Source organism: Somniosus microcephalus, chromosome 19, assembly GCF_052327205.1.
Source record: "Somniosus microcephalus isolate GS21.2 chromosome 19, FLI_Smic_1.0, whole genome shotgun sequence".
Classification (NCBI taxonomy): domain Eukaryota; kingdom Metazoa; phylum Chordata; class Chondrichthyes; order Squaliformes; family Somniosidae; genus Somniosus; species Somniosus microcephalus.
The window spans coordinates 26,510,734-26,537,943 of NC_141005.1; the positions used below are offsets into that span (position 1 = coordinate 26,510,734).

General features: G+C 46.9%; 1 long non-coding RNA gene across 1 annotated transcript; it reads right to left on the reverse strand.

Moving 5' to 3' along the window:
* Positions 1-27,210, reverse strand: LOC147104256 (uncharacterized). Its single transcript, XR_015072293.1, has 5 exons — positions 27,069-27,210; positions 24,523-24,594; positions 13,933-14,026; positions 3,571-3,712; positions 1-131 (listed from the first exon to the last, which is right to left on the reverse strand). It is a non-coding gene; the product is annotated as an uncharacterized LOC147104256 (long non-coding RNA).

The following is a 27,210-nucleotide window of genomic DNA, read 5'->3' on the forward strand; positions in this document are numbered from 1 at the left end:
TTATATCCGAAGGAGCTGCTGTTACTTTTAGAACTGGAATCGAGCCTCCTAAAGGAATAATGAGGGTTACATTCTGAAGCTGACTTATCCAGGTCACAGATCCAGCTTATAATTACTCCCAGAATTCCTCCCTGTATTATACAGAAACAAACAGATAAAGGATAAGAGTGGAATCAATGCATCACTAGAGACTGAGTGCAATCCCCCACCACCCCACCCCGCCCCGCCACGTAATTTTTTTTCATGATCAGATACTCCGTGTCACACAACTGTTTTATGCTGTGGGGCCCAGAGGGCTAGAGTGGGATTTTTCTGGAGGACAGGAGGCAGAAGTGGAATATTGGAAGTGGAAGGATGGATGAATATTCTGGACTTTTGCTTGATTATTTTTGGTGATCAGAGAGTATCTATGCAGAACTTTCCTTCAGATTAGGTGAGTGCACTAAAATGAGGAAGAGAGTGTTTGAAGACCAGGACCTCAAACCCGGCACTAAGCTCATGGTCTACAGAGCAGCAGTGATACCCGCCCTGCTGTATGCCTCAGAGACATGGACCATGTACAGCAGGCACCTCAAAGCACTAGAGAGGTACCATCAACGCTGTCTCTGCAAGATCCTGTAAACCCATTGGCAGGATAGGCGCACCAACGTCAGTGTTCTTGCACAGGCCAACATCCCCAGCAACGAAGCTTTGACCACGCTCAATCAGCTCCGATGGACGGGTCACATTGTCCGCATGCCTGATACGAGACTCCCAAAGCAAGCGCTCTACTCGGAGCGCCGGCACAGCAATAGAGCCCCAGGTGGGCAGAGGAGACACCCTCAAAGACTCCTTGAAAAAGTGTAACATCCCCACCGACACCTGGGAATCCCTGGCCCAAGACCGCACAAAGTGGAGGAGAAGCATCCGGGAAGGCGCCGATCACCTCGAGTCTCTTCGCTGGGAGCAAGCGGAAGCCAAGCGCAGGCAATGCAAGGAGCGCACGTCAACCCAAGCACCCCACCCAGCCGCCCCTTCAACCACCGTCTGCCCCACCTGTGACAGAGACTGTAGGTCCCACATTGGACTCATCAGTCACCTGCGAACTCATTTTTAATGTGGAAGCAAGTCATCCTCGGTTCCGAGGGACTGCCTAAGAGAAGACTAAAATCCATAATAGAGTAAATTGTACTTAGTCTACAGAATGAGTGGCATTGATAGTCCAAATGGCCTTTTGTTGTTCCATTCTTTCTTATGTTTGTAATAAATCTTTATGGTGGAAGCATTGATGGGTGTGCAACTGCACAAATGCCTGCAGAATTCTGAGCAAATGCAAGTCTGTCCATTCAATAAATCAACAATTGTAACAAAACTCAACAATAATGGCAGAACAAGAGCCACGGGTTAATATGTTAAGCGGGTGTTTGGTGGTGATTAAAGGCAGATCAGGAGCACTCCTTTTTAATAAGCACTGTTTCTACAACACTGAAAGGTAATACTCACTTGGAGACCCCAAGATCTAATGCTGGTAAGGTTTCCCAATTCATTGCTTGGTAAAGTCAATTCCATTAAGATGAAACTGTTGCTAAAATTGAACTGTTTCATCTTCATGGTTTCTCTTAAGTTTTCTTAAAATTCTTCCAAGAAATAATAGTAAGCCTAACTGGAAGTGAGGCATTGTGAAAAGAGCATGCACCCAACATGTAATGTGTTGACCCTGAACATATTTCTGGGGTCAGGTTCATTTGCATATTGGAGGCAAGTTTCCAGCACGATAAGCACTTGGCACTGGGTCTTCGTCAATTGGAGGAGGGAACGCAGGCGCACAAAGAGAAGGAGGAACCCCGAACATTCATTCTTTTAACATATATGAGGAGAAAGCCTTACAGATGTGGGGAGAGAAGCCAAAGAGGGGGCTGGAGATGGTGAAATAGGAGGACTGGCTCCAGTTGACGATTCACTGTAACTTTCTCCAAGTACATGAACAGTTCTGGTCTCCATATTATAAAAAGGATATAGAGGCACTGGAGAAGGTGCAAAAAGATTTACTAGATTGATACCACAATCGAGAGGTTATACCCATCAAGTAAGTTTGAACAGGCTGGGGCTCTTCTCTCTAGAAAAGAGACGACAGAGGAGTGTCCTGATAGAGGTCTTTAAGATTAGGAAAGGATTTGATAGGGTAGACGTAGAGAAGATGCTTCCACTTGCAGGAGATACAAGAACTAGGGGCCATAAATATAAGATAGTTACTTACAAATTCAATAGGGATTTCAGGAGAAACCTCTTTACCCAGAGAGCGGTTGGAATGTGGAACTCGCCGCCACAAGGAGTAGTTGAGGCGACTAGCATAGAGGCATTTAAGGGAAACCTAAATAACTACACGAGAGAAAGGAATAGAAGGATATGTTGATGGGGTTTGTTGAAGAAGGGTGGGAGGAAGCTCGTGTGGAGCATAAACACCGGCATGGAGCTGTTGGGCCGAGTGACCTGTTTGTGTGCTGTACCAATTAATTGGTCATTCATATTATTAGCTTTTGTAGCATGCAAAGTGGCTACTGTGTTTGTCAACATATGAACAGTCACTGCATTTCAAATTAAGCTGTTATTACATGGGGCTGGATTTTGCCAATGGGGAGCTTTTGGAGGCGGGACTCCAACTTGTAGGGTTTTAGTCCTGCCTCCATCGACTTGTGGCCAACCCACGCTATTTTCCCTTGATTGACCTAGTTAAGCCCGCCCAGCAGGCCAATTAAGGGGAAGCCGGTTACAGAGAACGTCAGCGTATGATATTTCAATTTTTGACAGATGAATCGTCATCGTTTGATAGCTCTGTGACGCTGTCAAACACTGACGTTCTCTGTAGTTTGATGAGTTATTGTATTTAAGACTCATCAAACCTCTTTCTTTAGCAGAAATTAGATGGTTGAAATTAGGTGCGAGACTCTCCGCATCCCCAATGATTGAAGCCTGCAGGAAGGAACAAAGGTAAGTAAACTTTTTCTAACACTTTCCACTTACCTCACATACTCACCTCTCCACGCTTGCACCCATCACTTACCTTCACAGCGCACTTTTCCACCCCTCCGACCCCCGCAGACCCACTGCTCGCCTCGCTGACCCTGGCGGGGTTCGCAGCCTTCGGGAAGCCCGCACTTGTGTGGGTAAAATGGGGATAATCCTCTTATCTGCCTGTTAACTGCCTGTTAATAGGCTGTTAAGTGGCTGTAATCCCCTTGCCGCCTCCAAGGAGACGGGACCCGGCGCGGGTCGGCTACCCGCCTCCTGGCAAGATGGCACGGAGGCGGGTTGGAGATTCTGCCATTTTCCTGGCAATCCCGCCTCTGTACCCGCCTCCCCAGGGCTGGCAAGATCACGCCCATGGTGTTAGCATTTTGTATTGTTTCTAAGAAACTCAATAAGGCCGACATAAATGCAAGTCTTTTTTTCAAATTCACAAAGGCCTCATATAAAGAACAGGCTCAGTTCTAACCTGTTGTTATGTTTTAGAGTTAATGAGTGTGAGGTCACAGAGAGAAATTACACTCTTGGTACCTAAGTTTATAGAACAATTAACGTAAATAGCTGTACCGTTTTGCTGAGGTTATCGAAAGTCTCTCCTGTTTTCTCAATAATGAAGCTCAATGGGAAAATAGGACAATAGGGGTTGGTGTCCTCATCAAATATACAACTTCTCAAATAACTTAGTTCTCTATTTTCCTGAACGTTTCCTCTGGGAATAAAAATGTCAGAAATTATAAAGAATAAATAACACGACAGAATCAGAATTGCTTACAGTCAACAATCCTGATAGTATTTTAAAAAGTTACATTCTGTTCAATAAATCAATAAACTGAGCATTTTTTCCCAAAGTTAGGACTGTCTAAAATTGTTATTCATGCAAAATATAACCCAATAACTTTCTATCTTTATTTTAATAAAATATCAATCATTCCTGGTTTTAAAAGTGAAGCTTTATAAATTATTGAAAAATAAATAAATTGTTAAATTAAACATAATCTTATTTATTAACTCCAGTTTATACAACGATATTCCCACTATCTATAGCAAAGAAAATTTGGTATGTTGGACATGCAAACTATGTCAACCTGCTCTTACAGGAGATCGCATTATAAAAGTGTCAACCTTATCCTCCAATACCTGAAGGATCAGAGGCAGAGGGAGAGACTCACTGAAGGATCAGAGACAGAGGGAGAGACTCACTGAAGGACCAGAGACAGAGGGAGAGACTCACTGAAGGATCAGAGACAGAGGGAGAGACTCCCTGAAGGATCAGAGACAGAGGGAGAGACTCCCTGAGGGATCAGAGACAGAGGGAGAGACTCACTGAAGGATCAGAGACAGAGGGAGAGACTCCCTGAAGGATCAGTCACAGAGGGAGAGACTCTCTGAAGGATCAGAGACAGAGGGAGAGTCTCACTGAAGGATCAGAGACCGAGGGAGAGACTCCCTGAAGGATCAGAGACAGAGGGAGAGACTCACTGAAGGATCAGTGACAGAGGGAGAGACTCCCTGAAGGATCAGTCACAGAGGGAGAGACTCACTGAAGGATCAGTCACAGAGGGAGAGACTCCCTGAAGGATCAGTCACAGAGGGAGAGACTCACTGAAGGATCAGAGACAGAGGGAGAGACTCACTGAGGATCAGAGACAGAGGGAGAGACTCCCTGAAGGATCAGAGACAGAGGGAGAGACTCACTGAAGGATAAGAGACAGAGGGAGAGACTCACTGAAGGATCAGTCACAGAGGGAGAGACTCCCTGAAGGATCAGAGACAGAGGGAGAGACTCACTGAAGGATCAGAGACAGAGGGAGAGACTCACTGAAGGATCAGAGACAGAGGGAGAGACTCCCTGAAGGATCAGAGACAGAGGGAGAGACTCCCTCATCGGGAAAATGCTGGAATCCATTGTTTAGGAAGTGGTATCAAGTCACTTAGAAAATCATAACATGATTAGGCAGAATCAACATGGTTTTATGAAAGGGAAATCGTGTTTGACAAATTTATTAGAGTTTTTTGAGGATGTAACAGGCAGGGTAGATAAAGGGGAACCAGTGGATGTAGTATATTTGGATTTCCAAAAGGCATTCAATAAGCTGCCACGCAAGATTAGGGCTCATGGGTTTGGGGGTAATATAGTAGCATGGATAGAGGATTGGTTAACGGACAGAAAACAGAGAGTAGGGATAAACGGATCTTTTTCAGATTGGCAGGCTGTAACTAGTGGGGTGCCGCAAGGACCAGTTTTGGGGCCTCAGCTATTTACAATCTATATTAATGACCTAGATGAAGGGACCGAGCGTAATGTATCCAAGTTTGCTGATGATACAAAGCTAGGTGGGACAGTAAGCTGTGAGGAGAACACAAAGGGTCTGCAAAGGGATATAGATAGACTAAGTGAGTGGGCAGTAAGGTGGCAGGTGGAGTATAATGTAGGGAAATGTGAGGTTATTCACTTTGGTAGGAAGAATAGAAAAACAGAATATTTTTAAAATGGTGAGAAACTTTCAAATGTTGGTGTTCAGAGAAATTTGGGTGTCCTCGTGCAAGAAACACAGAAAGCTAGCATGCAGGTTCAGCAAGCAATAAGGAAGGCAAATGGCATGTTGGCCTTTATTGCAAGGGGGTTGGAGTATAAGAGTAAGGAAGTCTTGCTACAATTGTACAGGGCCTTGGTGAGACCACACCTGACGTACTGTGCACAGTTTTAGTCTCCTTATCTAAGGAAGGATATACTTGCCTTGGAGGCGGTGCAATGAAGGTTCACTAGATTGATTCCTGGGATGAGAGGGCTGTCCTATGATGAGAGATTGTGTAGAATGGGCCTATACTCTCTGGAGTTTAGAATGACAGGTGATCTCATTGAAACATACAAGATTCTGAAGGGGATTGACAGGGCAGATGCTGAGAGGTTGTTTCCCTTGGCTGGAGTGTCTAGAACTAGGGGGCATAGTCTCAGGATAAGGGGTAGGCCATTTGAGATTGAGATGAGGAAGAATTTCTTCACTCAGACGTTTGTGAATCTTTGGAATTCTATGCCCCAGAGGGCTATGAATGCTGATTCTTCGAATATATTCAAGGTTGATACAGGTATAGTTAGATATTTGGACTCTAGGGGAATCAAGGGATATGGAGATCAGGCAGGAATGTGGAGTTGAGATGGATGATTAGCCGTGATCTTATTGAATGGCGGAGCAGGCTCGAGTGGCCATATGGCCTACTCCTGCTCTTACTTCTTACATTCTTGTGATCAGAGACAGAAGGAGAGACTCACTGAAGGATCAGTGACAGAGGGAGAGACTCCCTGGAGGATCAGAGGGAGAGGAAGAGACTCACTGAAGGATCAGAGACAGAGGGAGAGACTCACTGAGGGATCAGAGACAGAAGGAGAGTCTCACTGAGGGATCAGAGACAGAGGGAGGGACTCGCTGAAGGATCAGAGACAGAGGGAGAGTCTCCCTGAAGGATCAGAGACAGAGGGAGAGACTCCCTGAAGGATCAGAGACAGAGGGAGAGACTCCCTGAAGGATCAGAGACAGAGGGAGAGACTCACTGAAGGATCAGTGACAGAGGGAGAGACTCCCTGGAGGATCAGAGGGAGAGGAAGAGACTCACTGAAGGATCAGAGACAGAGGGAGAGACTCACTGAGGGATCAGAGACAGAAGGAGAGTCTCACTGAGGGATCAGAGACAGAGGGAGGGACTCCCTGAAGGATCAGAGACAGAGGAAGAGACTTACTGAAGGATCAGAGACAGAGGGAGAGGTTCACTGAAGGATCAGTGACAGAGGGAGAGACTCACTGAAGGATCAGTCAGAGGGAGAGACTCACTGAAGGATCAGAGACAGAGGAAGAGATTCACTGAAGGATCAGAGACAGAGGGAGAGACTCACTGAAGGATCAGAGACAGAGGGAGAGACTCACTGAAGGATCAGTGACAGAGGAAGAGATTCACTGAAGGAGCAGAAACAGAGGAAGAGATTCACTGAAGGAGCAGAGACAGAGGGAGAGACTCACTGAAGCTTCAGTTGTACAGAGCCTTGGTCAAACACATCTGGAGTATTATAATCAGTTTTGAGGACCAAACCTCAGGAAAGATACATTGGCCGTGGAAGGGGTGCAGCACAGATTTATCAGAAAAGGGCTTAAATGGCTAAATTTTGAGGACACATTACATAAACTTGGCTTGTATTTCTTTGTGTTTAGATGGTTTTAGGGTGCTATAATCGAGCTCTAGAAAATGATAACTGGATTTGATATTTCAGCTTGTGGGGATTCCAGAACAAGAGGGCATAATCTTACAAGTGAAGCTAGGCCATGTAGGAGTGAATTCAGGAAACAGTTTTTCCCACATAGGGTTATGGAAATTGGAGTTCTTGCCCCTAAAAGGATGTGAATGCTGGTTTGATTGGATTTTTCCAGACTAGGATCGCTAGATTTTTGTTAGGTAAGGGCATAAAGGGATGCGGAGCAAAGCGGGTAAATAGAGTTGAGGTACAGATCAGCCATAATCAAATTGAATGCCGGAACAGGTTCAGGGGCTGAATGGCCCACTCCTGTACTTATGTTCCTCTATGTATCCCGCACCAAGTCCTATGCAGACATCCATCTCCCTGTCCTTACTGAGCTAAAGTGGCTTCCAGTCCCTCAATAACTGAAGTTTAAAATTCTTCTTCTGATGCTGAACTCATTTCATGACCTTTCCCTCCCCTATCTACAAGCCCCCCACCCCACCCCACTTCACACCATTGGTGGCCATGCTTTCGGTGGCATAGACCCCCTGCTCTGGAATTCCCTCCCAAACCCCTCCAGTCCTTCTCCTTTAAAACCCTTCCTAAAACCCATTTCTCTGACCAAGCTTTTGGTCAGCCCTCCTCATCGCTTCATCTTTGGCTTTGTATCCTTTTTCTATGAAACAACTTGGGATGTTTTTCTACATTTAATGCATTATATAAGTGCAAGTTGTTGCACCTGTAGGTGGTGCTGTGACAGGATTTTCAGTGTGGAAGGTGCCACAATTCTCTCACCCAACACCCACTGTTTCAGTGACACCTTGCAAGGTACTCATATCTATCCTTTCCCCATAAAATACTGAAAATGCTTTCTGAAAGAAATGTCATCCGCCATTTTTTCCTCTAACTGAAATTTCTAATGTCCAAAATGAAGCTTTAAACAAAAGGAAAGAAAATCAAATAAATTACATATTTCCCCATAACATGGTTAATTTAATCCATTGAATAGTCTTCTTGTCTTTTAATGGGTCGTATGTTCCGATCCCTACGGGTGTGTATGAGCTGTGTACACACCCGTAGGTACATCGGAAATGCCAGTTTCATGCATGCCAAGCGCATGCGCTGAAAACCGGCATTTCCGAACTGTCAGGAATGCTCTTGGCAGATCGGAGGCCTGCCCTGGAGAAGGGCCTCTGCGGGCGGAGGGTTCCGCTTTCTGGAGAACCTCCACCCGCTGAAAACTCTTAGAAATCTTACGCCTGGTAAAAGCAGGCGTACGGCCTTGCTTTTACCAGCCTAAGATTTTAAAAAAGTTTTAAAAAATCATTTTTTTCCCACTCATTTATCATTTTTAAATAATCTCAAAAAAGGTAAGTTTATTTTTAGCCCCATAAAAAACTTCAATTATTTCTTTCAAAAAATTAAATTTTTGTTTACAATATTTAATTTATTGTAATTTCAACTAATTTTAAAAATGTGATGTAGTTTTTTAAATTTTATTTAATGTTTTAGTGTTTTGGGGTGATCTCCATTCATATATTTGACGGGTCTGTCTGTCAAGTGTATGAAGGGAGATTCCCTTCTTTAATTGGCTCCCCATGGCCCACGTGATCCCAGGGACCCTTGTGAACCGCATGTGCCTCTGGGATACGTGGGCCCTGCGCATTTCCCATTGGAAAGGCCCAGGATCGGAAGTGTCCGGACCTCGGGAGCCCTCGGGTAAATCTGTAGATTTTTCCAGGTCGGAGGCCTTCGCACGCAGGAAGCCTCCGATCAGAAAATACGGCCCAATATCTTCACTAAAGTTTCTACTTCAGTCTCTCCCAAAAACCTGGGCTTCGGCTTGATGGGCCCAAAGATCTGTAGATATTCTACCAGTCTCCCACTGCAACTCTGGTGGGAAACAGGCAGAACCACCAGAAAATGGTGAAGAACCAATTGTGCTAGATCTCCACTGTTTCTAGGAGGTTTTGATATGCCTTGTAATGGCAGAATCTCCACCTGACCTGTACAAAGCAAATATCGTCATTGGAACGGTGGGAGCTTCCGTTAGCAGAAAGACACCAACACTAAGACGACACAGAGTTAAGAGGGAGACCATTTTATCAGAATAATCCTGTGCAACACCACAGCATTGACTAGTATATGTAGATATAATACAGCTCCTGATTGCTTAGACGATTACAGCAGTGAATAGCTGAGCCATACAGACCAGAAAGAACTCAGAGTTGATCCAATAACCTTTACTGAGTTAGCTGGCCACAGCTGAGGCAGCTGTAGTTTTACAGCTGCCTCAGTAAAGCCATATGTAACCTTCAGTCATGTCCTTTATTCAAGTACATACCCTCAAAAGTGTCTGCAATACACATACATAAACCTCAGTAATACCCCTACATATGTATATAACGCTCAGTGATGTCCCTAAATAAGTACATACACTGGGAATTTCCTGAGGGATTCTCCCACTCATCCACTGTAACTTCAGTGGAAGATCAGCGGAAGCTCCAGACAGACCCATAAACAGGGTTTCCACTGATCTACCAGCAAAGTTACGGTAGCTAATCAGGAGAACCCTGGAGCAAATTCCCAGTGATAATCCCCAGTGATGACCCATACATGTATAAAGCTTTCAGTGATGTCTCTGCAGGTGTATGCAATCCTCAGTGAAGTCCCCATGAAATGTGTATATCCATCTGCCAAAGTTTTGCCTACTCACTTAGTCTGTCTACGTAGCTTTGTAACTTCCTGTTCCCAACTACACAACTTACAGTGCTTCTTAACTTAGGGGGAGAAATTCGGTTGTTAGCGCCACTGATTAACGCCTAAAGAGGCTGAGAAGTGGGGCGCTAGCCAATTTCCAGGCGGGCGCAAGGCGCCTAGCCCCATATTGAGCATGCATTTAGCGCCGGCACTAAATCTTAGCGCCCGCTCATGGGCGCAGGCTGATTAGGACGTCATTTGAGTGTGCAACGCCTTTTGGGTGCCCCGGACCGGAAATTCAGTGGCGCCCCCCTCCGTAGCGCCTGGCGCTAATAGTGACAGCTTTCCTGGACCTTACCAAGTCGCTCTCGGGCTGGAGGAGCGTTATTTAAAGGGGACTGGTGTGGTTTAAAAGCGGCAGCCATTTTTGGAGCACAACTTTATCGAGAGCTACAAAGAGTTGCTGAGCTGCACACTGAGAGCCATCTGACCACTGAGACAGCGCAGGCAGACGATCTTCAGCCTTCTGACCATCACCTTGCTGTTGGTGAGCCTTGACAACGGGGAACCTTCCTGTGGGCACTTATTATGGGGGCTGCATTGGAGGGGAACGTCCTGCTGCTGAATCATCTGGAAAGGGCACTGAGATGCTGGGAGAGGGGGGCGGGCATGGCCAAACGGAGGAGGGCCAGCAGACGTCGCCACAGCAGACCTTACACTGGCAGGGTTTTCCGACAGCAGTTTTCCTACATGAACATGCCGGAGGAGCAGTGTGTCAGAAGGCTGCGATTTAGAAAGGAGGTGGTGACTGTGCTGTGCCAGCTGCTTCAGCCAGATCTGCAGCCTCAGATAAGGTGAAGGACATCTCTGTTGGTGGCTGAGAAGATGCCTGCTGGCCTGAACTTCTACGCGAGCAGCTCTTCTCAGGCTGCACGTCAGAGGCTGATCAGAAGTAGCTTCTAGGCCCCTCTCACGGAATGCTTGCTGCCATTCCAAGAACAGGAATGGAACCGGTCTGATACCCCCAAGCCTGTGAAGGGCAAGATGCATGTAAATAGAAGGCATGGCCATTGTAAATGAAGAAAGTGTTTCATTACACAAAATGTGATTCCTTCAAACATGAAAAAGCTATGGCAACAGAAAGCAACACTGACACATAACTGCCTCTCACACCCGGGAGACTGTCCAAAACATAAATCACATTCCGACCATCTTCCTTGGCCTTGATTCCACTGCGCCAACCAAAGCATCCAATGCCCCATCAGTGAGGTGTTCCGCCCTCTGCCTCACCCTTTCCATGTCTTGCTAGGCTGGTGCACCACAGTTAGGCTCCCACCGCTTTGAAGGCCTACAAGGCAGTGAGTGTGTCTGGTGATGCCAATTGACCTGCCCCTTTAAGAGCTGGCCGGTGCCAGTGTGTCTCAGGGAAAGTGATTATTGACAGCACCTGCACTGTGCCCCGCTGCCGCTAAATTGGGTTGCTCCGCCGGGTTAGCGCCTTAAGAGCCTCGTGCAGTGCCTGATTTAGCGCCGCAATCACCCTCAGGGGCGCAACGACCCAATATCGTGCCAGGTGGCGCTAAATCGCGACTGGCGCTAGGCTTTGCGCTTCGCCAGAACTAGCGCCCCAAACGGGGCTATACCCAATTTCTAGGCCTTAGTGTCATCTGCAAACTCGGATAGACTTACTCCTCCCCCAACTGGTTCTGAGATTTCTGCTGCCTCCAGAAATCTCGGGACTCTATTTTGGCTGCTGCACTGCCAGGTATGCCAATCAATGAGCTCCCTGTGACTGGCAGTCTCCCTGCTGGGAGCTCAACCTGAATGAGTAATGGGACAGGAAACCTGAAGTTAGTGTGACTCAGACAGATGCAAAGCCCACTGCACACTGCCCCTGCTGCTGGAGTAAGACCAATAAAAATGCATCGCATAGCTGGGAATCTGTTCCATATATTCACTATTCTGTGGGGAAAAGTTTCTTTTAATCTCTATTGTCAATTTAGGCTTGTATTCTTCTGTTCCCTTTTCAGGACTTCCATGCCTTGCACCCAACTCATTTTGGACACTGCATTAACAGACATCAGTGAGAACAAGACTTGATTCCACCTGGGGCACAGTTGTTACAGCCATTTCATTCCATCTGCCTGATATTTAGTTACAGCAGCCCATTGCTGAGTAAAGTCATGGTGTGGAGATGCCGGAGTTGGACTGGGGTGGACAAATGTAAGAAGTCACACAACACCAGGTTATAGTCCAACAGCTTTATTTGAAATCACAAGCTTTCGGAGCGCTGCTCCTTCTTCAGGTGAAGTGGAGAAATGCATAAAGACACAGCTTATATAGTCAGAGAATCATGTCAGATGTTTACAGGTAACCTTTCCAACTGCCATTTATCGCACCTCGGCAGAGAGATAATCACAGCAGTCAAAGGTGTGAATGGTGTCCAAACAGGTCAGTCAGGGAAACATTACATCAAAGAACAATGAGGTGGGGTCACAAGGGGTCAAATATTGCAGATGCTGGGGTCTGTATGAAAAACAAAAAAAGACAAAAAACATTTTTTTTGGCTGGAAATCACAGCAGGTCCGGCCGCATCTGTGTAGAGAGAACAAGCCAATGTCGACTCGAGTCTGGATGACCCTGCATCAGGTGGGGTTACATGTAGCGTGACATGAACCCAAGATCTCGGTTGAGGCCGTCCTCATGAGTGCGGAACTTGGCTATCAGTTTCTGCTCGACGATTTTGCGTTGTCGTGTGTCTCGAAGGCCACCTTGGAGAATGCTTACCCGAAGATCGGAGGCTGAATGTCCTTGACTGCTGAAGTGTTCCCCGACTGGGAGGGAACACTCCTGCCTGGTGATTGTTGCGCGGTGTCCGTTCATCCGTTGTCGCAGTGTCTGCATGGTCTCGCCGATGTACCATGCTCCGGGGCATCCTTTCCTGCAACGTATGAGGTAGACAACGTTGGCCGAGTCACATGAGTATGTACCATGTACCTGGTGGGTGGTGTCCTCACGTGTGATGATGGTATCTGTGTTGATGATCTGGCATGTCTTGCAGAGGTTGCTGTGGCAGGGTTGTGTGGTGTCGTGGTCGCTGTTCTCCTGAAAGCTGGGTAATTTGCTGCGAACGATGGTCTGTTTGAGGTTAGGCGGCTGTTTGAAAGCGAGTAGTGGAGGCGTGGGGATGGCCTTAGCGAGGTGTTCGTCGTCATCGATGACATGTTGAAGGCTGCAAAGAACATGGCGTAGTTTCTCCGCTCCGGGGAAGTTCTGGACGACGAAGGGTACTCTGTTGGTTGTGTCCCGTGTTTGTCTTCTGAGGAGGTCTATGCGATTTTTCGCTGTGGCCCGTCGGAACTGTCGATCGACGAGTCGAGCGTCATATCCCATTCTTACAAGGGCGTCTTTCAGTGTCTGTAGGTGTCCATCGCGTTCCTCCTCGTCTGAGCAGATCCTGTGTATTCGCAGGGCTTGTCCATAGGGGATGGCTTCTTTAACGTGGTTAGGGTGGAAGCTGTTAGGGTGGAAGCCTGTTTTTTTGTTTTTCATACAGACCCCAGCATCTGCAATATTTGACCCCTTGTGACCCCACCTCATTGTTCTTTGATGTAATGTTTCCCTGACTGACCTGTTTGGACACCATTCACACCTTTTGACTGCTGTGATTATCTCTCTGCCGAGGTGCGATAAATGGCAGTTGGAAAGGTTACCTGTAAACATCTGACATGATTCTCTGACTATATAAGCTGTGTCTTTATGCATTTCTCCACTTCACCTGAAGAAGGAGCAGCGCTCCGAAAGCTTGTGATTTCAAATAAAGCTGTTGGACTATAATCTGGTGTTGTGTGACTTCTTACATTTGAGTAAAGTCAGGTTGTGCCTGGAAGCCATTTTGGAATAACTACCATTGAGTTACTGTTGAATCCCATTTTGAGCAGTCTGCCACAACTACACCAGTGACTAGTAATAAGCAGCAACTTTCAAGCGTTTTGTGCCACCTTATAGATGGTCCATTCTCCACTGGGCACCAAGCGTAGACCTCACATGTCTTTATCGAGTCATGGTAAGTTACACATCTCCTGGTTTTCATTCCTGTGCAGGGAAATACATTGTAAACATTATTGATTACAACCCAAACTTTTAAATTAATCTTTTTATTAAAACAATGTTTATTCAAACTCGTTTGTTAAAATGATGTCAGCAGAGGAAGCTCATTGCTTCAGGTGGAACTTTAAAGGAGGAAAAAGAGGCAGAGAGGTTTAGGGAGGGAAATCCACAGCTTAGAGCCTAGGCAGCTGAAAGCATGGCCGCCAATGGCGGAACAATTAAAATAGAGGATGCAGAAGAGGCCAGAATTGGAGGAGAGTAGAGGTCTTGGAGGTTTGTAGGGCTAGAGGAGGTTACAGAGATAGAGAGGGGCGAGGCCATGGAAGGATTTGAAAACAAGGATGAGAATTTTAAAATTGAGGCGCTGCCGGACTGGGAGCCAATGTCGGTCAGTGACCACTGGGGTGATGGGTGAACAGGACTTGGTGCGAGTTAGGATACGGGCAGCAGTTTTGGATGAGCTCAAGTTTATGGTGGATGGAAGATGGGAGGCTGGCCAGGAGAACACTGGAATAGTCAAGTCTAGAGGTAACAAAGGCATGGATGAGGGTTTCAGCAGCAGATGAGCTGAAGCAGGGTTGGAGTCAGGCGATGTCACAGAGGTGGAAGTAGGTGGCCTTGGTGACGGCACGGATATGTGGTCGGATTTGGGAGGCAACAGTACATTCAAGGAATTTGAAGAGGAAAGGGAGGTTGGAGATGGGGCAGTAGTTTGCAAGGACAAAGGGGTCAAAGGTGTTTTTTTTTTTTTGAGGAGAGGGGTGATGACGCCAGATATGAAGGGAAGGGGGCAGTACCTGTGGAGAGAGAAGTACAAATGTTTTGCAGATTAAAAGAGTGATTCTTAAGGAAGGGCAGTTCCCAAGTCCACAGGGACAGGCAATACCCGTCAGAGCATTCAGCAGTCAGAGCAAAGTTCCTGAAGCTTGCAATATGCGACAGACTCCTTGCCTTGCTTCCCCACTCTGCATTTAGGAAGTTAGGAACCTAAAAGAATATTTTCCGTCCATAATGTTTAATGACATAATGATTATGTAACTCATTCCACCTCTTATTACTCGCCTGTCCTTCAACTCCCACTCCCCCCCGCCACCCCGCCACGTAAGGTCATCTGTTTTTGACCACCAAGACTGATATCTGGGACAGTTATGGCAACATGTCTCCATACTAGAGAGAGTAGGCGTCCTTGATGGTCCTGTAGAGGCCCATGTTTGAGCTTACAGCCAGACACCAGTCCTCCCTTTTTCATTCTCATAACATTCCAACATGGTTACAACTACAACAGATCTTGGTTCCCATATATAGCCAGCTCCACTCTATGCCCCATCCTTACTGTTGGCTAATATCCAATTTTTGTTAAATCACTCACAGATTCCCTATTCAACTATAGCAGGCTTCCTTCTCACCCCAGGCTGTCTGGGTTTCGGTTTCCTCACAGACTTTAATTATAGGCAAATGGTTACATGTCTGATATAATTTAGGCTACCATTACATACAGTTTACAAATACAGCCATTTTACATTTAATTCTTACACACAATAATAAATCCATCACTGATGATTAGATCACTAAAGATAGAAAACAAGTATTCTAAAAACCAACTGATCCGTGATAATCTTACACCCTCCCCCCTCACACTAGTCTGTTCATACTGTATCATTTCCAAGCAATTCCATTTCTCCAACCACACAATCTAAGTCAGACGTGCATGTAGATCCAGGAACATGGTCACTCTAAGGAAGAATTTAATAGGGAAATAACCACTTTTGTTAAAGGAAAAGTTTTAAATTTTAAAGAAAATGTTTTTAAATTGGGGACGCAGTCCTAAAATGTCAACAAACCACAATTAAACTACAATCCTTGGAACAATGTTTCGCCCCATTAAATTAGGATTCTATAACATCCAATTACAAGAACCGATACAAAGAGCAGTGAGAAATCTGAAATAAAAAAAGTGAAAGTGCTGTAAATGTACAGCATCTGCAAAAGAAAAGACAGGTTAATGTTACAGATGGCATCTTTCATTAAAACCAATGAGACTGAGAACTGACCACGTGGAGAATATGGACAAACACGTATCGTGCTCCTCAGCGGCAGCATCTACAACTTAATGTGCTGTAGAATCGGGTGACTATCATGTCCGAAGTGATTTATGACTGCCCTGAGCTGACTGATGGGCAAGTAGAATTCCCGGGGGGGCAAAATTCGATTAGGCCAGAAAATGGGCGCGGGAATCGTGATGCGTGATCGGCCGGCGCCCATTGACTGTAGTACAGGCAGCACACAAAATTCATGCTGCCTGCTCATTGTAATGATTGGAGCGCTGAGCTCAACACTAAACATGCTGCTGGTTGGCTCGGCTCTCAACAGGGGGCCCAATATTCTGCGCAGTCTGCTCTCCATTTAAAGGTTGTCTGCAGAGTCACAGGCTGTTCTGCACTTCTTAAAGGGGAGGTGCTCTGAATCAGAAGGACCTCATTCTTGGTGGAGCTAGTCAAATAAATATGTCTCAACAGGGGAGAGAGCATGCACCTCGGTTCTCCGATGCAGCACTGGAGGCCTTGGTGCAGAGGGTGTACAGGAGGAGACAGGTCCTGTAACCGCAGGGGGGCAGGAGGCCTTCCAGGCACACCGTAGGAGGAAATAGCGGAAGCCATCAGTGCCACCAGTGTTGCCCCCAGGACCTGGATCCAGTGCCGCAAGAGGTTTAATGACCTTACTCGAGTGGTCAAGGTGAGTGAATGCACCTTCAAACGCCATATCCCACCAACTGCACCACTTGCCTCACACACTGCTCAATGCACCACACCCCTATTACTCAACTACCAACAATCTCTAGCAATCACGACTCATACCTCACAATCATTGCTTCACTTCACCCTCGCACATTTACCACTGCTGCAAGCCTCACACCCACACCTCACACCTTGCGCACACTGCCAGCTATTCAACCATGACAGGCACAGCACCCAAACATATTGCACTACACACACTGACACACTTCCCTTTCTCTTGCAGGCCAAGGTCGTTCACAACAACAACTTGTATTTATATAGTGCCTTTAATGTAGTAAAACGTCCCAAGGCACTTCACAGGAGTATTAAAAGACAAAAAATTTGACACCGATCCACATAAGGATAAATTAGGGCAGGTGACCAAAAGCTTCGTCAAAGAGGTAGGTTTTAAGGAGCATCTTAAAGGAGGAAAGAGAGGTAGCGAGGTGGAGAGGTTTAGGCAGGGAATTCCAGAGCTTAGGTCCTAGGCAAAAGAAGGCACGGCCACCAATGGTTGAGCGATTATAATCAGGGATGCTCAAGAGGCCAGAATTAGAGGAGCACAGATATCTCGTGGGAGTTGTGGGGCTGAAGGAGATTACAGAGATAGGGAGGGGGCGAGGCCATGGAGGGATTTGAAAACAAGGATGAGGATTTTGAAATCGAGGTGTTGTTTAACCGAGAGCCAATGTAGGTCAGCGAGCACAGGGGTGATGGGCGAACGGGATTGGTGCGAGTTAGGACATGGGCAGCGAGTTTTTGATGACCTCAAGTTTACGTAGGGTAGAATGTGGGAGGCCAGCCAGGAGTGCATTGGAATAGTCAAGTCTAGAAGCAACAAAGGCATGGATGAGGGTTTCAGCAGCGGATGAGCTGAGGCAAGGGCGGAGACGGGCAATGTTACGGAGGTGGGAATAGGCGTTTCTAGTTATGCTGTGGATATGTGGTCGGAAGCTCATTTCAGGGTCAAATATGACACCAAGGTTGCGAACAGTGTGGTTCAGCTTTAGACAGATGTTAGGGAGAGGGATGGAGTCAGTGGCTAGGGAACGGAGTTTGTGGTGGGAACTGAAAACAATGGTTCGGTCTTCCCAATATTTAATTGGAGAAAATTTCTGCTCACCCAGAACTGGATGTTGGACAAGCAGTCTGACAATTTAGAGATCGTGGAGGAGTTGAAAGAAGTGGTAGTGAGGTAGAGCTGGGTGTCAGCGTACATGTGGAAATTGACGCTGTGTTTTCGGATGATGTCGCCAAGGGGCAACATGTTGATGGGAAATCGGAGGGGGCCAAGGATAGATCCTTGGGGGACACCAGAGATAATGATGCAGGAGCAGGAAGAGAAGCCGTTGCAGGTGATTCTCTGGCTACGATTCGATAGATAAGAATGGAACCAGGCGAGTGCAGTCCCACCCAGCTGGACGACGGTGGAGAGGCGTTGGAGAAGGATGGAGTGGTCAACCGTGTCAAAGGCTGCAGACAAGTCAAGAAGGACGAGGAGGGATAGTTTACATTTGTCACAGTCACAAAGGATGTCATTTGTGACTTTGATGAGAGCCGTTTCGAAACTGTGGCAAGGGCGGAAACCTGATTGGAGAGATTCAAACATGGAATTGAGGGAAAGATAGGCATGGATTTGGGAGGCGACAAAATATTCAAGGACTTTGGAGAGGAAAGGGAGGTTGGAGATGGGGCGGTAGTTTGCAAGGACGGAGGGGTCAAGGGTTGCTTTTTTGAGAGGGGTGATGATGGCAGATTTGAGGGAGAGGGGGACAGCACCTGAGGAGAGAGAACTGCTAACAATGTCAGCTAACATGGAGACCAGAAAAGGAAATTGGGTGGTCAGCAGTATGGTGGGAATAGGGTCGAGGGAGCAGGAGGTGGATCACATGGACAAGATGAGCACAGAGAGGTCATGAGGGGAGATCAGAGAGAAATTGGAGAAAGATGTGAATTCAGGGCTAGACCAGGGGGCAACCTTACAGGAAGTTTGGCCCAGTGGGCTAGGGGAAGGAAGGGAAGTGGCAGAGGCAGCTGAACGGATGGTCTCAATCTTAGAGACAAAGAAGTCCATGAGCTCCTCACACTTGTTGTCGGAGGTGAGGGTGGAGGAGAGAGGGAAGGGGGGTTTAAGATGATGGTTAGCAGTAGAGAATAGGAGCCGGGGTTTATCTTTGCATTCCAGAATGATTCTGGAATAGTGAGCAATATTGGCAGATGAGAGCACGACCCGATGATACTTTATGTGGTCCAGCCAGATCTGGCGGTGCATGGCTAAACCAGTTGTCCGCCATATCTGTTCAAGTCTGCATTCTTCGGACTTAAGGGAGCAAAGATGAGGGCCGTACCAGGGGGAGCGGCCAGGGTGAGAGAGGGTAATTGTTTTAATCGGAGAGAGTAGCAACGACTGCACAACCTAATCCCCATGGAGGAGACTGTGCTGGAGATAACTGGAGGGGCCGACACTGAGGCCGTGGCCCGGGGTGATGCTGAAACCATTGATGATGACGGTACGCTCACACCTAATCCTTCTTCTCGCATCTCCCTTCCCCCTCATTCCACAATCTCTTCTCACTTACAAGCTGCTGATGATGTCTTGCTTTCCCCCTCCCCTCACCACAAACCGACCCTTATGCCTTTCTCCTTTCAGATACAAAAGAACTGCTAGCAGCCCAACGTCTTCAGCCAGAAGTAGAGGAGGAGAGTGATGGAGAAGAGGCACCGTCACTCGATCGGACACTCCCAGGCACCAGCTCAGAAAATGGGACAGCATGAATTTTATAGGGTAGTATGGGGCAGGATCTGCACGTGGTGAGTCACTGAGCACGAGTGGGCTGCAGCCAGGCCAAGGGGAAAAGGTAGCATAGGTGCCAGCTCCCCGGAGGGTGAGGTCACACACGAGTTCTGCTGCACAGGACTCAGATAAGGACTTCGATGGGGTGGGTGATGGCCATGGACACACAAATGCTTGGTGCAATGGCAGGCCTGCCAGAGAGCCTCTTGTCACTGTCAAGGAACCTGGAGGAGTCCAGCTCCAACGTTGCACGGTGCTTTGCACAGAGCTTGGAGCCCATGATTTCCAGGATGGAAACGATGGGCAATCCATTAGAGAAATTATGGATTCAACCATGATGCTGGGTGTGATTGGAAATGTCGCAGCTCCCATTGCAGCACAAGCAGAAGTGACCCAACGTCTGATTGCTGCAGTGGAAGCTCAGACTTCTGTCATGCAAAATCAGCGTGCTGCCATGCAATCTGTGTGACAACAGATGGTTAGGAATGCTGAGACACTGCCCCGGGGGAGTGGGAGTGGCAGCGACTCTTGTAGTGGATAGCCCTTGTCTCCGAGCAGCCACCCTCGGGTTCGATGTGGTGGCTGGAAGATTGCTGGCACAGCGGACTGGCGCAGGATGAAGGCATCATGGCTGGTGCCAAGATACCGGGCATTCACCATCACGCTGGGCGTGGTCGCACACCAACTGCACATTAAGAGAGCGGTAGCCTTTGCGGTTGTGGTACATCTCAAAATTGATAAGCCGCATCCGCAAAGCCATATGTGTGCAGTCAATGGCGCCCTGCACCATGGGGAAGCCCAATATCCAGGCAAAGCCACGTGTGTGCTCCTCCTGCTTCTCTCTGTTCAGAGAGAAGACAATGAAATCACCTCTCCTGGAGTACAGAGCTTCTGTGATGTCCCGGATGCAGAAATGGACAGCGAACTGCAAGAAGTTGGCTATGTCGCCTGTTCCAGCCTGAAAGGATCCGTTAACAAAAAAATTCAGGGTCACGGTCACCTTGAGGGCCACTGGCAGCGCTGTCATCACCCTGCTCTGAGGCTGCAGATCTGATTCCAAGAGGTGGAAGAGTGCTGTGACCACCGCCCTGGTGAAGCAGATCCTCCAAACACACTGCTCCTGGCTTAAGTGCAGGTAGGAGAAGTGCTCCCTGAAGACCTTAGGTGAGTAACGCCTCCTGCTGAGAGCCCTCCTCCCTCGCCTCCTCCTCCCTTTGTGAGAAGCTTGTCTTTGCTGCATCTGCTCCGTCCCCCTGTCATGCTGCAGCACGAGGGGGACAGCAAGTAGAGCCCCCATGACTGGGAGCAAGTGATGTAGTCAGAGGCCTTCCTTTAAGAGCCAATGCCTTCCCAACATCCAGCAGCACTCCCTGCACACTTTCCCAACATTATATTTTGCTTACACTGAGGCACTACTGAAAAACAGTACGGGATCTAGTACAAAACCAAAAAGAAACTTACCTCAAAGTTGGATTGTGTCCCTTTAAACAGCGCTGGTGGGGGGTCATAGAAACATAGAAGATAGGAGCAGGAGTAGGCCATTCGGCCCTTCGAGCCTGCTCCGCCATTCAATGAGATCATGGCTGATCATCCAAATTCAGTACCCTGTCCCTGCCTTCTCCCCATATCCCTTGATCCCTTTAGCCTTAAGAAATATATCCAACTCCTTTTTGAATATATTTAATGAACTGGCCTCCACCGCCCTCTGTGGCAGAGAATTCCACAGGTTCACCACTCTCTGGGTGAAGAAATTCCTCCTCATTTCAGTCCTAAATGGCCCTTATCCTTAGACTATGACCCCTGGTTCTGGACTCCACGGCCATCAGAAACATCCTTCCTGCATCTAGTCTGTCCAGGCCTGACAGAATTTTATAGGTTTCGATGAGATCCCCTCTCAATCTTCTAAACTCCAGTGAGTATAAGCTCAATCAACACAATCTCTCCTCATACGCCATTCCTGCCATCCCAGGTATCAGCCTGGTGAATCTTCGCTGTACTCCTTCCATGGCAAGAACGTCCTTCCTCAGGTAAGGCGACCAAAACTGCACACAATACTCAAGGTGCGGTCTCACCAAGGCCCTGTACAGCTGTAGCAAGACATCCTTGTTCCTGTACTCGAACCCTCTTGCTACGAAGGCCAACATACCATTTGCCTTCTTAACCGCCTGATGCACCTGCATGCTTACCTTCAGCGACTGGTGCACAAGAACACCCAGGTCTCTTTGCACTTCCCCTTCTCCTAATCTATTGCCATTCAGATAATAATCTGCCTTCCTGTTTTTGCCACCAAAGTGGATAACCTCACATTTATCCCCTTGTGCAGTGAATGCACGTTCAGCTGGTGCGTGTTTAGGAGAGGGCGAACAGTGGAGCGGCGATGTCCAAAATGGCATGTTGTGTGGCAATTCAGCGTTTCATGCTGATTAACATCACGATCTGCCTCATTTGAATTCTTCCGCCCCACACAGGCAACAGCTGCGCTAACGCCCTTCCCAAGATGGCGACCAGCGCAGCCCATGCCAGAAGTCGGCGGAAGCGAGGCGGCCACCATTTTTTCCCGGAAACCGGCCTTAACTGCTGGGGCTAAGCACTGGAATTTTGCGGCCTTGGTGTTGTGTTTAGGGCATTGAATACAAAAACAAGGAGGTAATGTTGAACTTCTAAAAGATCTTAGGCTGCAATTGAAGTATTGTGTACAGTTTTGAGCATCCTTTATAGGAAGGATATAAAAGCTATAGAAAAGATACCGCTTAGATTCACTAGGATGTTACCAGGGATAAGAGGTTACAATCATGACAAGAAGCTCGAGAATTCAGGACTTTTTCCACTGGAGCTAAGGTTACTTTTTTCAATTTAGTATACTGTATTTGCTGCTCACGATGCGGTCTCCTCTATCATTTAGGAGACCAAACGCAGATTGGGTGGCCGCTTTGCGGAACACCTCCGTTCAGTCCGCAAGCGTGACCCTGAGCTTCCGATCGTCTGTCATTTTAATTCTCCGGAACACTCCCTCTCTGACCTCTCTGTCCACAGCCTCCTACACTGTTCCAATGAATCTCAACATAAGCTCGAGGAACAACATCTCATCTTTCTTTTAAGCACTTTCAGTTGTACAAGGTATTGGTGAGACCGCACCTGGAATACTGCGTACAGTTTTGGTGTCCATACTTAAGAAAGGACATACTTGCTCTCGAGTCAGCACAAAGAAGGTTCACTCGGTTGATCCCGGGGATGAGGGGATGGACATATGAGGAGAGGTTGAGTAGATTGGGACTCTACTCATTGGAGTTCAGAAGAATGAGAGGCGATCTTATTGAAACATATAAGATTGTGAAGGGGTTGGATCGGGTGGATGCGGGGAAGATGTTCCCGATGATGGGTGAAATTAGAACTAGGGGGCATAGTCTTAGAATAAGGGGCTGCTCTTTCAAAACTGAGATGAGGAGGAACTACTTCACTGAGGGTGGTAGGTCCATGGAATATGCTGCCCCAAAAAGCTGTGGAAGCTACATCATTACATAAATTTAAAACAGAAATAGACAGTTTCCTAGAAGTAAAGGGAATTAAGGGTTACGGGGAGCGGGCAGGAATTTGGACATGAGTCTAGGTTCGGATCGGTCATGGCCCTGTGGGTAGCGGAGTGGGCCCAGGGGCTGTGTAGCCTGATACTGCTCCTATTTCGTGTGTCTAATTCTGTTAGATTCAGGAGATGGTTCTGTGATAGTGGATTGGCGGTTAGGATCAGATCAGCCATGATCTTATTGAATGGCGGAGCAGGCTCAAGGGGCCGATTGGCCTACTCCTGCTCCTATTTCTTATGTTCTTATGTTTACAGCCTTCCGAACTCAACACCAAGTTCGACAAATTTCAAATCATAACCTCTGCCCCACTTTTTTGATGGCAGCTGTTGCTGATGCTTCTGCTATTCCCATTTACACCTCCTCTAGACTCATCTTTTGTTTCTTTACTTGTCCCGTTACCATCTCCTTTCACCGTCATCCCTTTTGTCATTTAATCTCTCCTGCCTTCCACCCTATCACAGACCTTCCCTTTTGTTCTTTCCTCCCCTCCCCCTTTCCCTGCCTCTGTCCTTGTTTAAAACCTGTTACATCTCTAACCTTTTCCAGTTCTGATGAAAGGTCATCGTCCTGAAACGTTCTGTTTCTCTCTCCACAGGTGCTGCCTGACCTGCGGAGTGTTTCCAGCATTTTCTGTTTTTATTTCAGATTTCCTGCAGTATTTTGCTTTTGTATTACATTGGGATTGTGCCTGATGGTGATCTTCAGCGGTGACCTCACTGGAGTTTGCAGGTCAGTGGGAGGGCGCTTCATTGGCATGGGTCAGGCAAGAGCAAGCGCCACTTTGGGCACATCTCTGGCCCCTGCCCATGCCTGCCGGAAACTTTGGCACTTTCCTACCTGTTGGGGGTGTTACCCAGCCCATACCCCACTAGACCCCAGCAATGGTCCTACTGAGCCCCTGAACAAAGGACTGATCTGCAGTTTTTTAAAATTATCTTTGGGGGTCCAGGTACTTGACCTGGAACCCACTGGTGGGGCCCCCATATGCCCTTGGGAGTCTGGTATGTCTCCCCTCACTCAGGATACCGACCGCCACTACTGCACCGGATTCCACTGGAGTCTGAGAAGCAGGAACTCCTAGTTTAGGGAATCCCCACTCCTAGCTCTGTCCCCCATCTGTCATTTGCCTTGTAAGGAGTGGACTGAGGTTCTGCCTTCCTACAAGGCATTTATGAAATGCCCAAAGGCAGTCGAGATGCACCACATCCAGGTCTCTACTGCTTTCCTGGGGACACTGCTGGTCTATCATCAGAGATAAGGGAAACTGGCAGATCCCCTTCCCCACTTGGAGGAATTTTCGGGCTAATGAGCCTAGTAAACCTTCTGTCTTACCTCAGGACAGGTGTTCAGTCTCTGTAATGGGGTTGTCATAGTTCGCACAGTGATGCTGAAAATATCTCGACCCTGGATTGAAAAATGGTTACAGAATTAGAATTTATCGATTGAGACCTCTGGTGGTGTAGGGCAAGTCCAGCGCTATGTCTTGACATCTCCTTGTTTATTGCTCAACATCTCAAAAAGTAAATTGGGTTTCATTGGGGCAATTGAGACACGCTAGGATCCCATTGGAGCAAGTCAGAAGCACTGTGGACCATCAGAGAAAGTGATCAGCACTGGAGTCCCATTAGGGCGAGTGAGAAAAGCTGGGGTTCCATCGGGTCAGGTAAGAGGCACGGGCCATTAGGTCAAGGTAGTTGGAAAGCACTAGGGTTCCATGAGAGCAGTTTAGAAGGCACTGGAATTCCATCAGGAGAGGTAGGAGACAGTTGGATTAATTCTCTGCAGGTGGGGGATAGAGGAGGCAATATTCTTTAAACACTTCCTGTGTTAAATTATGATTTTGAAAACGGGTCGCACGAGGTGCTGTGTGGATGGTGTGTACTCGGTTGTCATGAAGCTTCCCTTCCAACTCGTACAGTAAAGGAATGACACAAATCCGCAAAAAACATTCCTGTAAAATTTCAGTGTTGGTGTTTGCCTTGGCTCAGTGGTAGCTTGCTTCCGAGTCAGGAGGTCATGTGTTAAAGCCCCACACCAGGGACTTGAGCACATAATCCAGGCTGGCACTTGAACGCAGTACTGAAGGAGTGTTCCCTGTCAGAGGTGCCATCTTTCAACTGAGACGTTAAACCAAGACTGTCTGCTTCTCAGGTGAACGTAAAAGATTCCATGGCACTATTTGAAGAGGAGCAGGGGAGTTCTCCCAGTGTCTTGGGCAACATTTATCCCTCAACCAACATCACCAAAAATAGAAACAGCTATCATTGTTATTTATGGGACTTTGTTGTGCATAAATGGGCTGCCGCGTTTGCCTGCATTACAGCAGTGACTACACTTGCAAAGTACTTCACTGGCTGTGAAGCAGTTTGGGACCTCTTGTGGACTTGCTATATAAATGCACTTCTTTCTTTTATTAGAAGATTTTTACCTGTCTCTATTTAGTATCATCTCTTATATCCTCAGTTGGCTCTTCTTGCTTCTAAATTATGAAGCAAGCTTTGAGTTAACACAGAGGAATACATGGGGAAGACAACATCCCTATTGGTTGAAGGGGTAAATACACCGTGTTTTATGGTACAGAACCATACAGGCAAAAAAGTCCTGGGTTCGATTCTCAGTCTATACTAATTTATGTTATGTTACAAGTTTAGGGTCTTGGGTTAGATATTCTCTCAGGTGCAGCGGTGCCATTCACTTGCATAAGCAGTATGAGCATCCTATGTTTAGGGGCGTGCCCTTACTGTCCAATACCTAACTATACAATGACATAACCCTGTGTCTAACAACAGTACACCCATGTGATCTTAAATGGATATTCATGTTTTTTGCATATGTGCCTCTCCAAACTTTCTGAAGGCAGACTGAGGAAGCACTTGGTAAGATGTAACCAGATGCAAATCATTCAGCTACTTTATTTCAGAGTGAGTGAACATACACAGCAACAGTTGTGATCAAACTCAACTTAGTTCAATCTGTAACATTTGTCTTCATGTAATAATGCAAAAATAACCAACTCGCTACACTTCCCCAAATCAGGGAGTTGTCTTGCTTGATGTAAACAAAATAACTCCTAACTACCTTCCTGCATTCTCGTTCTAGCCTGGTTAGAACTCGCCCATGCAGCTTTCTGTTTTAAAACCTGACCGCTTCTGTGTCTCTGTTCCTATCTTTTATGTCCCCTTGTTCAGAAGCAGAGAGCAGAACCTGTGCTAGACAACCTCAGCTGAGCACCCGGAACCAGGGACCTACCAACACAATGAGTATGAGGGGTTTGTTGATTTCTGAGTCAAACTAATGAATTGCTTATTGTTTACTGTCTTTGGGGAAAATTAGCATTTTAGCCATTTTTTGTCTTAATGTATTTTTTTTACAAACTCGTGTGATTAAAACACAACCCTTAAATTGACTGCCCCATTTTCTACATGACAACAGTGACTACACTACAAAAGTACTTAATTGGCTGTAAAGCACTTTGGGATGTCCCGAGGTTGTGAAAGGTGCTATAGAAATGCAAATTATTATTTTTCTTGCTTTAAATGTACTTTTTTTTCCTTTCTGTGAACAAATGATCAAAGAATCCCAAAAGTGACAGCTGATCTCAGCTAGAATTGCAGTTGTGGGGCTATAGTTGGCCATAGTGTCCCTGGGCTAGGGAGGTAAAGTATCAGCCCAGAATCCTGCTCCTGATCACAATGAAGTGATTCCTGCTGGTGAGATTCACATAAGAGGGCAGTATTGTACTTGGCCTGAATTTCATCCAAATTTGAATAGCCTGAGTATCTAGGCTCACAAATGAAGAAGACAGTTGAAAACACCCAAGAGCTGCTAACACCCATAGAAATGTACTCCTGCAAGAATCAGTGTCTTCCAGCCCTCACCTCTGGTGGGTTGACATATTCTGCAACATCCCATATTTTTCTTCCCATGGAGGAATTTGAGATTGCAATCCCTTTCACCTTGGTGATGACAGAGCTCTCAGGAGCATTCTCTCTTTCTTGGTATGACTTCTGGATGATGAAA